The sequence below is a fragment of the Microcebus murinus genome, chromosome 1 (genome assembly GCF_040939455.1).
Source record: "Microcebus murinus isolate Inina chromosome 1, M.murinus_Inina_mat1.0, whole genome shotgun sequence".
NCBI lineage: Eukaryota > Metazoa > Chordata > Mammalia > Primates > Cheirogaleidae > Microcebus > Microcebus murinus.
This window is the reverse complement of record NC_134104.1, coordinates 138,111,815-138,125,049: the sequence shown is the minus strand read 5'-3', so window position 1 is coordinate 138,125,049 and position 13,235 is coordinate 138,111,815. Positions and strand designations below refer to the sequence as shown.

General features: G+C 35.5%; 1 long non-coding RNA gene across 1 annotated transcript in view; it reads left to right on the top strand.

Annotated features, from left to right (window-relative positions):
- The first annotated feature begins 1,849 nt into the window (after positions 1 to 1,849).
- LOC142861562 (uncharacterized) overlaps positions 1,850 to 13,235 on the top strand; it is a 103,930-nt gene continuing 92,544 nt past the window's right edge. Inside the window, exon 1 of the long non-coding RNA XR_012912785.1 lies at positions 1,850 to 2,137. This is a non-coding gene — a long non-coding RNA (uncharacterized LOC142861562). The remainder of the gene's footprint in view (positions 2,138 to 13,235) is intronic.

Sequence of the window (13,235 nt, the reverse complement as noted above, 5' to 3'; positions counted from 1 at the left end):
AAAACACTCACATAGTTCACCCAATTCCTCTGCTTATTTTTAGACCTCTGTTAGAATATGTCTTGCAACTCAATTTGATGTTCTAAACTGACAAACTTTCTTTTCTAGGTTTCAGACTAGCTTGTTGTCAGAAACTCTTAAAAATAAACCCCAGTGATAACATTATTCCGACTTCAGATAATCAGAAGTACTGTTGGAATTTAATGTTCGCTCTATCCGTGTTGTTATTTTCCATTCTCAACACAAAAGGAAGCCCAGACATGTAGGCTGCAATCCCATGGGTGAATCCCCATGGTCGTTTGTACCAATACAACTAATTTTTTCTAGTCCAGAGACAATATATTATTTTTTTACTCTGCATTTCAAGAAAGCATCCAAAATGTGCCTTTTGTGATATTTGAAATGCATATTGAATGCAGCTGAATTTGCATTCAAATGCAACTTGATAATGTAATTTGAAAATATGATATGAAATGCATATTGAACTTTTTCAGTATCTGCAAATAATGACTACTCACAACTAATTTTTTTTGACCTTGGATTTAAAGCAAAACAAAACATTTAGAACTTATTTTTAAAGATCTCATACCCCTATATGTTTCAGTAAAATTTAAAAACCGTTATTTAAAATGTTTTCTCCACAGCCACAAAAATGAGTGACTTATTTCTTCAGTCTGCTTCAGTCTGTGACAGGGAAATTAATATTTATATTTGGGGAAGAGCAGCAAGAGAAGATAGTTAGGAAATAAGTTTCATGAGCACATAATGTGTGGCCCAGAGCTAGTAATGAAATGTACTATAAAATTAGAATTTTCTTTGGTTTTTCCTCCATTCCTCTCCTTCCATTTTATTCTATCATTCATTCATTTATTAAATATTCATTGAGTATCTATTATGTTTTAATCAGTGGGGAGAAAGTAATGAAAGATAGTATTAACCCTCACAGAATGTATGGACTACTGCAAAGGTAGCAAACACCAAACACATAATTATAAAAATAGATAATAACTTATTTGGATGCCTACTAATAAGAAAAGCATGAAGCATGTGGTAGGTTGGAAATTGTAGACTGAGGTTAGCGTTCAACTCAGCAGAGGGGTCCTGCCCTCTTATCTATTTATAAGACTTCGGAATATTGCCAGTTAGGTTTCAGAAAGAGTGTGAAAATATCGTATGTGAGTATAGAAAATTGCACGTGAAAATTATAAATTTGAAATATATCTGTAGTTATCAGAATAAACACATATGCACACACACTCTTCTCCTGAGTAAACTGTTTAGAATAAAGACAGAGAAGGGCATTGGCTAAAAGTGCCAAGCGTATGTTGGAATTGAGTTGTGTCAGAGACATCATCACTAAAGGTGAGGAGCCCAGTGCTCAAAGCTACGTAGGAAGACCTGCCAGACAGCAGGGACTGATAATTGCCCCATGGACTAGTTTCATGGATGTTTTTCCCACTTTTTTTCAAGAGGACCTTACTCATCTTATCCAGACTAGCCTAGGAAAGTTTCTGGATTTGTTTGCTCATCTGTGGCCTACTCCATCCTTGAAGCCTTTGGCTTTTTTCAGTTCCTGTTTCTTTGACTTCGTTTTCTGGGGAACTAGGGTTGGAAAGAAGAAAAAAAACAGCAGTTAAGGAATCCAAGTGTTCCTGGTTTTTATTCTCAATTCCTACTAGCCTTAGGACAAAGCTATCTGTTACTAAGGGAACAGTTATAAACCTTAACTAGACTTTTAGAAATTCAAACCTAAAACATGTGGCTCTATGAAAATATGCCTTACATGGTCTGGGAGGTCAGGATGAAATGCTATTTAAGCAGAAATTCTGGATCTAGTGAGAGTAGCTGAGTGAAGGAGAGGAGGAGGGAGCATTGCAGGCAGGAGGAATAGATTCATGAACAGCTTCTGTTGTAGCAGGAAGCATAGTGTATGCATTAGACGGAAGGGGAGTGTGGCTGGACCACAATGGGAGAGTGACACAAGAGGAGGCCCCTGGAGTCAGGCAGAGGCCAGACTCCACAGGGCTTTAAGGGCAACCCTAAGAAGGAGGACTATGTTCTACAGTATTGAGAAGCTCTTCAAAGTTTTTATTAAAAAGTAATTAGAAGAAAAGGAGCTCAGGCCAATCGAAGCAAGGTAGGAGATCCATGTCTTCCATTTTCATGCGAGAGAAATGTTGGCATCCAAAGTAATATCCTAGCACCTTTAGCACTTGAATTTCTTATATGTGCAGTATAGATAAACCCCAGGTATGCTTGGGTCTCCTATGTGTCTTCAATATTCACTCATAGTTCATGGCATTCATAGAAGAGGATTTTCAACCCATTGACAAAAGGACAAGAAACAGCCACTCATGTTTCAAAGCCATGAATAATTGAGTGAGATACCTAATAATTTCATTCAAAATAAGGACATGCTTATGTTTTGTGGAACAAAATATAAAACTCCATTAGAGATTCAAAGTAAGAATCTATATACGGAAAGCTCTTTTTAGTGGTTATTCTAATTTTAAAGTAAAATTTAAATTTAATTTTAAAAAGGTAAATGTAAATTGTCATTTAGATTTAAGTGCTTTTCCATGAAAATAAATAATGAACTTGGCTGAGATTATTGCAAAATATCAGTATGAACATAATTAATATATGGAAATATATTAAAATAATCACAAGAAGAATAGAATTAAATAATGAGTGCTCATAATGCAAGATGGGTGACAAGGGCTTAACATTCATAATGTTCCTCATTTTCAAGGCAGTGATATTATTGAATATGAGAATGATTTAATATGATCCTGCAACTTTAAGTCAAAAAATTGATAAAAGTCTCCCATTTACACATTTTCAATAAAAGTGAATATTAACATTCTGACTATTCTCAGAAATATTTATTTGCCCAGGATCTACAACATGGGCACAAGCAAAGCTAAATTTGAGTATGGACTCCCAGTGTAGCTAGTCTGTAAATCTTTTCAATGATTCAAGTTTGCAAGTGCTTTTTAAGTATTGCTGACACAGGGATATGCCCAGCCCTTTGCTAGGTGCTCTGGAAACAGAAAAGACGCAGAAAATATCGCCCTTGTTTTCCACGAGCTAATTATCTAGCTGAACACATTGCTTGGGAAACAGTGGGCATAGTGTGAGGGCAAAAATAAGTTCTAAAATCATATCCCATCATTTTCTGATAAAGAAAAATTTAAAGACCAAAGCTGTATTAGCCACATGAGAACCTTGCATTTACCTAGCACTTTATTATGTAATTTAGCATTGACAGCTCTCAAACTTATTATTTCATATCTCACTATGGTGACTGCAACATCATACATCCTGGAAGCAGCAGAGTAGGGTTAAACCTTATTTCCACTGACCTCTAAAGTAAATGTTCTTTCCCTACCTGAAGAGTGGGCAGTTGTTGTATTGCCTGGCCCCAACCTCTTCTTTTTGGGTAGCTGCTTCTCTCTCTGATGTTGTGGTTCTGAAGGGGGTTTCAATTCCAATGCTACAGACCCCTGGTCACAGCGTAGGCTCAGGTAAGTCCTATGTAGGCATGTGACTTAGTCTGTGCCAATCACTGGAACAATCCTCATGTGCACTCTTCTTGGTTAAGGAGTGGATACACAATTAAACCAAAACAATAATAGCCCTTTCCTAAGCAGTTTCTCTCAGGGAGAAGGCAGAGAAGAACTCTATTTCCTTGGTCATGTAGTTGTAAGATGTGACAGTAAAGCTGTTGAGGGCAATGGGTTTAGATGAGAAAGATGGTGGAGAGAATGAAGCTAATAGGTGTGAGAAACAAAAAGATGGGGATGAGAGGGAAAGTGGGAGGGAGGGATAGAAGAGCGGAGGAAGAAAGAGTACTAACCAGCCAACAGTGTATATAGCCATTGGAACCAGTTGTTTATGGGACTAACTCTTTCTACTCCTTCCCATGATTTGGTTATGGGAATTAACACATTCTTATTTTTGCTTAAACTAATGTGAGTTGCACTTTCTGGCTCATATACCACTGGGAATTAGCATGTAGAATGCACAGCCATTGTAGTCCCCAGACTGGGTTGAACCCTTACCTAGATGCTTACGAGCGGATTGAACTTGAGGAAGTTACTTAACTTCTTGGAACCTCAGTTTTCTCATCTGTGAATTGGTGTTAAAGTGTTTCTGTCCTGTGTTATTAAAAGAATCACACAATGTAATGCACATGATATAGTCCTAAAAGTGCCAAGCAAAAACAGAGGAAGAATTAAAGAAACGAACTCTTTCTTTCTTCACAAGACACCTTGGTGTCTTTTTTCTGTGTCCCTCAGAGTTTTCCATGGTCCTTTCCAGCTGGCATTCTTGAAAAACATCTGTCCAGCTAGAGCTTGGAGAATGACTCTAGAAGTTTCTGTTCTACTGGTGACCCTGCTGCTTTCCTTACTTCAAAGCACAAGCAGCAGCGGTCGGCTGCACACCTGAAACTACACCATGATCTTTCTCCCACTTTGTCTTTCCTGTTTGCCTCTATTCCCTGATGACCTGTGGAAATTTTACAGGAAACTCAACCAGGAAAGCAAACTGAGTATAAAAAATATTTCTGACAATAAGAATTAACCACCATAAAATATAAAGTTGGAAGACTTAGAGGTAACTATTGACAACCAAATTATTTTACAACTGAAGAAGGAAGAACAGGAAAGTAAAAAAATATTGAGCTGAAACTTTATGTGTGTTTTCTTATCTAAGTCATATTTTGTTTTAGAAGTAAATTTTATTACAGCATTTGGTAGGTGAGAAAACACAGGGTCAGATAAGTCATCTGCCCAAGAACACGTGGCTACTAAATGTAGAAGTAGCAGTGAGTCTTACTCCAGACACCAGACCCTTCCACTGCAGATCATATTTTTTTCCCAGCCACAAAGTAGCTGACAAATAGGACTAAGCCAGAATCAGTGATACATCTTAGGAAAAGAGATTTGGGAAGAAAAGTTTTCAGGATAAGAATGAAATCTGAAATTGCATCTGGGATAAATTTCTTAGCTAAATGAGTTAAATTCTACTTTTAGTGCCCTTCCCCTCTGTTTTAAGGCCATAATTTTATTTTATAAAATAAATTTCACTTAAGTTTAAGAAATAGCACTTCTTCCATCTTGCTCTTAAGGGCTACAAAATTGTGGCTAAATCTTTCAACGGGACCGAATGAAATGTTGCCCCATGGAAACTGTAATGCCTCCTGGAAATGATGTTAAATGGGAAAGGTCTGTTTTAATTTCACTCTTTCTGGGGCATGCAGTCACTTTCCAGTTTAGTTGGTTTTTTTTGTTTTTTTTTTTATGTTTTAAAAAAAATCACTACTGTCCTATTATAATACCAACACCTGTGAAAAGAATTCATACTTGCTAGCAGTTGGAATGGGAGTTGAGGGCACTGGAGATTCTTAAAAGCAAAGAACTAGAATTTTATATTTTATTGTTTTCCTCTCTCTCTCTTTCTCTCTCTTCCCTGCCTCTCTCCCTCCCTCTCTCACCATCCACCCCCATCCCCCAAATTCTCAGATTTTTCTATCAACAACTAATAGCAAGTTTGGGTATGCAAATTCTCGAACACATCTCAATATTTTTCATGGACTCTCTTTTTCGACCTCTTACTGCTTCAGGATACTTATATTTTTCATATAATATAGATCTATAACTAGAATCTTATGCACTTATGCCAAGCCAAAATTTCATATTGCTTTGAAAATTGAAATGGCCTGTCCATTTATTTAATATCATTAACAGCAATCATATTCATCAGTATTTGGATGCTTTTAGAATGCAGCATTTTATTTACATATTTTGAAGCATCTTTTTTTTTTTTTTTAATTGGCATAGTGCTTTAAAAGCTTAGGCTCTGGTGTCAGATTTTTCTGGGCTTGAATTCTAACTTTCACACCTTCAGCCATGAATCCTTGGCCTAATTATTTAATTGCTCTCATTATTACTTTCCTCATTCATAAATCAGGAAAATAATAACATCTATGTCATAGGACTATTGGGAGAGTTAAATGAGGCTATGGATAGAAAATACTTAGTAAAATGGCTGGAACATAGTATCTGCTCAATAAGAGTTAACTAATCCATTATAATCCTCTTCATCATCATAGTATGGAATATTGATTAAGGAGATATATAAAATGAGAGGATTATATATCCTATCTTAGTTCACTTGTGCTGCTATAATACCTAAGAGTGGGTAGTTTATAAACAACAACAGTTTAATTCTTATGGTTCTGGAGGCTGGGAAGTTCGTGATCAAGGCACCAGCAGATCTGGTATTTGGTGAAGGCTGCCCTCTGATTTAAGATGGCCTTGTTGCTGCATCCTCTAGAGGGTTGGAAAGAATGCCACCTCCTCACATGGTGGAGGGTGGAAGCACAAGACAGTGATCCTGTGTGAAGCCTCTTTCATAAAACATTAACACCATTCAAGAGCAGGGAGCCCCCATGAATTAATCTCCTTCTGAAGGCCCATCTCGAAATACCATCACATTAGTGATTAAGTTTCAACATAAATTTTAGTGGAGACACTAACATTCAAATTATAGCACGTACAAATCATTCTAAGAAGAGTTTTCCAATATTGATTTTTCTAGTAATTTAAAACAGTCTTGGGGATCTGTGCTACCATCAAAAGCTGCAAGTGTGGCTGCAAATTGATACCCAGCACTTCTAATTCAACTGATGTTGTAGTTAAAATGTTGTGCTTGGTGCAGACCTGGCTACCCTGTGAGGGCATCGTGCCTTTTGGAAATGCAGCATGGCCAACGGCCTCATGATGGCAGAGCCAAAGCATCCACTGGATATTTGAACAGGACACATCTATGTTGTAAGTTCAGCTTTGAGTCACCACTTCTTTAGCTGTTGCAGATGGAATAAAAAATTCATGAAACACCATCTCATTAAATCATAGAATGCTCAAAGAGTTGAGAGGGATTGAAACCTCTGTTACAGAACACAACAGATGCCGTGAGTAGGACTGAGAAGTCATGATCCTGTCAAAGCCATTGAACAAACATTTCCTGAGTATCTGCTACATTCTGGCATTCTGCCTGGTCCTATGAAGGCAGTGGAGCACAAGATAGTGTCCTAGGCCTCAGGAAACTTAGAATGGTGAGTGGAGTAGGAAGAGAAAGGCCTTTCTAAAAAGGGTATCAGTCAGCTTTTGCTATAATAATGGTGAACAGCAAATCTTCCAAAATCAATGACTTAAAACAAGCTACACAGTATGCACAGGGTTGACAAAAGAGCTTGTAACCCAGGGTTTCTCAACCTTTTGTTCATTAATACTCTCTATGAGCAGGCTTTTTAGACAAGAGCTTCCAATCATTGCCCCCAAAATGAAATTTTAATATCTCAGATAAATTGTATATATGTTTGTATACTATATATATATGTACATCCATGCTTTAAACATAAAAAAGTATGAATTTTTGGCCTTCCTAGTGCCAATTTTTATCCCATTGTGGGCAACAGTGCTCCATTAATAATGTGTGATCTACCCTCTCTTGGAGGGTTCAGGAGAAACTTCTAGAAACTGTAATCCTGGGGTTGTACCTTGGAGGTAGCAGGAGTTTCTCAACAAAGAAGAGGGAAGTGCATTCTAACCGGGGGGAATAGCAGTGCTACCAATGGGTGAAAGAACCTTCTGTACTTTGGAAACTGCCAGAGTGGTTGGAATGTTGAGCTGAAGTCAGGGCGTGGTGTGAAAGAAAGTTGGAGAGGTAGGCATATTATGAATCAGAGGACCTCACCATAAAATCAACATTTCATAGTTTTCTTCAACTTTTCTTGCCTGCTTACACTCTAGTCATGGAAACAACTTTACTTCTGAAGACAACTGTCTCTCACTTTAGCTTTTAAAATGCCCCCACAATTGAAAGGGAGGCCTGCTTGCAGCATTGAGGCTAGCAACTGAGCTTTAAAAATTGCAATTCTCCTTCTGAATGGGTCAGCTGGGAAATCAAAGGAAATGAATCATTGAAAACAGCTGTGTGGGTTGAACATGCTTTGGCAGTTGGCCGTTGTTTGCCAGTAAAAGTAGCAGTAGAAATCAACCTGTACTAAATGCTACTCACACATTTGGCTCAACCAATGGTGAATTTCTTAGAAGCTGAATTAAATTTTCTTTCCAAATTTACTATTAAAAAGAAAGCCCATACCACAGAGAGAGATACTTTGATTGCCTATCACTTTCCAGCATTTACATCAACTCTTCCGTCCTCCACCTTTGCAGCTTTAGCAAGTAAAGAAATAATACCATAATGTACTTATTCTATTTTGACTAATTTTGGTACGTTCATATTTTCTAAACCAAAAATGTGGTCACCATAATGCGACAAACATTAGCCTCCCTGGGGGTGGGAAATAAGACAGTAAATTTGAAACCAGGACTGTTGCAAAAATTTTTGGACATAAAGTCACCAAAGTTTAGGCTAATCTGGGACTTAGTAAAAACAACCATGCTATAAAATATTGAAATAATTCCCTGACCTACATCTAATTAATTTCCACTGAAACATTTTAACAATAGCAAACAGCAAAAAATCTCTCCACTGAATATTTGCAAAATTAAATTTCAAATCCTGTCTTTAGGTTTGGTTCTCATAACCCAACGCGGATTAGATTCATGACATGCTAAATGGTCTATATTTTTGTAACATATGGAGAAACAGGAAGCCCAGAACTACTAAATACAGGCCCTTATGCAGACATAATGTAATTGTGTTCAGATGGGCAATTCATTCCTCTGGGTCTTATTAAGAACCCTCTAATTAATTAAAACATGGCAGATGTCACTGCTGAATTTTTGATCTCTTGAGTTAAGGCATTTTCAGGCCATGGTACCATCTTAGTGAAAATGATCCATTAATACCATGTTAAACACAGTGATGACTTAGTGGCCTGAAATTTTCCTGATAACTTCACACATCTACATGGTCATGAGGTTCTAAACTTTTGCTCACTTAGGCCTTCCCTTTGAATTTTTTCTTCACTGGCCCTTAAATTCATACCTACTTTTCAGGCACAGCTTCTCTCCAAGAACTTACTGACACATCTAAATTACATATTTTGTAATATATAAATTTAAAATAAATCTCCTTTTCAGCTTCTCTGTACAACAACAAAAAAATACCCTGTTAAACAGAGACAAATAATAAAAATAAAACTAAACAGGGAGCATGGAGCCAAGCTACACATCACAGGTGAAAATAAGCCCAATCTCATTTTTAAGGTATAAGTTTCCCTAGGTCAGAGGCCCTGGTCTGGGTGGGTGCTCTGGCTTTCCAATTACAGAAACCCCCTCCCGTGGCCACCACCACCAGCATTCTTAGATATCAGCACTGCAGCCTTCTTCCTCTTCGGCTATCCACACTCATCCGATGGTGGGAACCTTCTGTCCAGCTCAGGGTCGGTGTATAGCTTGAACCGTCATCAGCCTACCTGAGACTGCACTAAAGATATTTTAGAAAGGGAATCACAGAATTGCAAGGACCTGAGAGGACTGGAGAACTAGGTTGATCTGTATATACCTATTTGTTTTTTTTCCTCAGGGAAGATGAAGTCATACAGTGACTACATTTTTAAATAAAGAACAACTTCAATATCTGTTGAATTCTGAAAATTAAGAGATCTGCTGTGTACCATCCCATATCGTTCATGTGGGGTGTTTTTTCCCCCTTAGCTTGTTTTTATCAAGAGCAGAGGTGGATTTATGAAGAAACTAATGAAGCTTAAAGACTTCTCCAAAAACACGAGAGAAGCTCTAGCTATGTCTTCATTATCGTATTTTAGTAAAATTTCAAAAGTACCAAATTTCTATTCTGACATGCCCTCCATCATAATTTTTCTCATATTAATGTTGAAAAGCCATTTCCTTGTTTCTTTTTATGTTCCAACATGTGCCCCTAGGGATGCTCACGAATTAGCATAATATTCACTATATTTGTCCTTCATGGTTGACAATTTATAATATTAAAGAATTTGTATTATTCTAAAATCTGTATGTAAGTCTAGATGGAACATGCATGAAATGTATAAGCTTTTTTTCATTGAAAACTAGACAGATATTATTAAGGCAGATCTATGGATAGTTTTATTTTTAAAAAACTATTTTAGGACATTTAGTTGCATTTTCAATAAAATTTTAAAAATTCACCCTTAAATAAATTTCAGCATAAATTGATATTCATAAATTATAATTGTATTTTGCTTTTTAAGTTAGTATGTAATTTTAAATATTTTTAGAATAAAATATTTTCTAATAACATATATAAAATAATTTTATTTTTTTAATTTTTTACATTGATTTTAATTTACTCTTCCAATGAAAAAATATTAAATTTATTTACTTGGAATATAATTACTTTTTTTATCCTTTAGATGATTAGAGCAAAATTATTTTAAAAATTTGATTATTTACATAGAGATTTTCCTGAAATAAAGAAAAATAGAATAAATTTTATGAAATAAAGATATAAAATGTTATGAATTATGTATGTTTCTATTTGATTATTCACTTAAACATGGCTGGCCCAGCAACACAAAACCCAGATATACATATTGATAATTAGATTCAGTAATGTTTAGTACTTTTTTGTCATTTAAAAGCCACAACTTTATACAGAATGTTCAAGTTCATAATTATGAATATATATTTTGAGGTAAGAAGATATAATGCATTCAAATTAAATTTATTATTTCAGTTTATAATTTTAAAATATTTAGATGTATGTTATATGAGTCCCATTGGTACTCTTACTCCAAGTCCTACAAATATTAAGGCAGGTATACCTTTCCTGACAACTCCATTTTAAAATTTCAGTGTCTTCCACATGCCCCCATATACATATCTTCTTCCTCTTCCTAGATTTACTTTTCTATAAAGCTCTTATCAAAATTTTGCAACCTGTATATTTTGTTTTTCATTTATTGTCTCATTTTCTTTACTAAAATATAAGCTTAATAACAGGGATTTTTTGTGTTTGGTTTTGTTATGTATTGTTTGGTTCACTGCTGCAGTCTTAGTGCCTAAAACAAAGAATGGCACACTTGGTGCTCAATAAATTCATTTATTCATTCAAGCTTTAATCAAAATTTTTTTTATTATGTACCTTCTATATCCCAGACACTGTTGAAATCTATTAACTGATACTTAGAAAGTAAAGATAGAAAAACAAAATGGAAGGTCTAGTATATTTTTAATTAGTAAAAGAAATTAATGAGGTGATCTCATCCCTGAACTATGCAGTTTTTTAAAAGGGGAATGGAAGAGTACAAGCCACCAACCACTCCCACCTCCCGCTGGGGGATTCCATTCAACCACTGTGTATCAACCCCAACATCTTTGTCACCCATTCCAGTATACAAGAAGTGACTCACAAATTCTTTAATTCCTTCTGGCACCAAGGTTGTCTCTGGGTCCACATATTTAATTGTTGCCTCAGGAATCATCCCAGAGTAAAGATGGATGTAAACCAATGTTAAATGGTAAGTCTCACTGTGTCAGACTGCAAAGGCTTTTATGTTTTTAAATTCTTTTTCTCCTACAAAGGGAATTCACACACATACAGCAGACATCAAAGCCCATTGGCAATTAAACAAGGTCTTATACGATTACTCATATACTTTTATCTGGTGGAATAAAAACTGAGCTCATTGCTGAAGCTAATATTATCACTGCCTTTTTTTATAGCAATGCAAGTAGTATTATCTTTGAAAACAATGAACACAAACTAGAAATCTGAGTTCTATTTTCTGCTCTGCCACTATTACCATGTGACCTTGGAAAAGGTACTAGAGATTATATATGCAAATGACTGGCTCTATCAAGGATAGAGAATGTACATGAGCTTTCAATATTGAAATAACATATTTGTAATTTAATCTACTTACAATTTGTATTGGAGGCACTATATATTCAATATGTTTATACTTGACTATGTCTATAATTAGTATTCAATATATGTTATACATTTATTCCACTTTGTAGGAGTTTTATGTAGAGAAAGGCAAGAGGGGAGATATAAACAAAGCAAGATCTGCTTAAAATATATGAATTGAATGTTTAATCCATACCAGTTAATAGCAAATCAAATAGATGAGAGGAAAAAGCCAATCTAATTCTGGATTTGAATGGCCATCAGTTGACCCCCATGTGTGGAAACATAGAAGACCATGTGCCAACAGGTCTGTTGGATTCCCTGCTCGCCAGTAGTGCCAACCAATGTCCCTGCCTAAGGCCAGAAATATGTACAAAGAAGGGATCTGAAACTCTATTAGTTAACCCAGGCCCACATGAATGTGCAAGGATTTTCAACTCATACTGCTTCTAATAGCAAGAAGTAAAAAATAAAGTAAATGCCTAGTAAAATGAATTGGTTAAATGAAATGTGATGAGATATATCCATATAAGGTGGGCATTAATAATGTGGTAGAAATAAATGTGTTGATATGGAAAGAAGCTCATGAAATATTAGATGAAAATTAAAGTTTATAGTGACATAGCTGACATGATCCCATTTGCATAGAAAAAAGCAACATATATGAATACACACAAATATATTTCCTTTCTCTCTTCTCCCTTGTCTATCTCTTTTATATATGCACATACATATACCCCTATAGAGATGATACACCAAAATCTTTACAGCAATTACCTTTGAATAATGTGATTATGGGTAATTTTTATTTTATTTCTTATGAACATGTTAAGTTGTAAATTTTTATTTGATGAACATTATAAACTATTAGTAATATTTAAATACTAAACATTTAAATATTAAAAGCAGTCAATTGCTCTGCCTTCAATCCTGATCCCTGAAATTTAAGAGGTCTTCAGGGTTTTCTAGATAAAGAAAACTATTGCACCTATAATAGGGCATAGCTGATTAACTCTTTCTTGTCAACACAGTGTGAACATTTAGGGATTCTCCTGGCAGTCCTGTTACTGGAGCTATTCAATCCTGGCTATATAATAATTACCCCTTAGCTTGACACCTTGCTGAAAAATTCAAAACATTAATGCATGCCTCCATTTCTTCAATTAGCCAGCGAATGTTTATTAAGTGCCAAGCATTTAAAAATTGTTATCATTTTATTTATTAATAATTATATTATTGATATTATCATAATTATTATTTAATTATTTATTAAACACCAAGGATTTGTTAAACAGAAGCCCAGCTCTGTGCTAGGCAATAGAGTTAGAAGGGATGACCAAAAA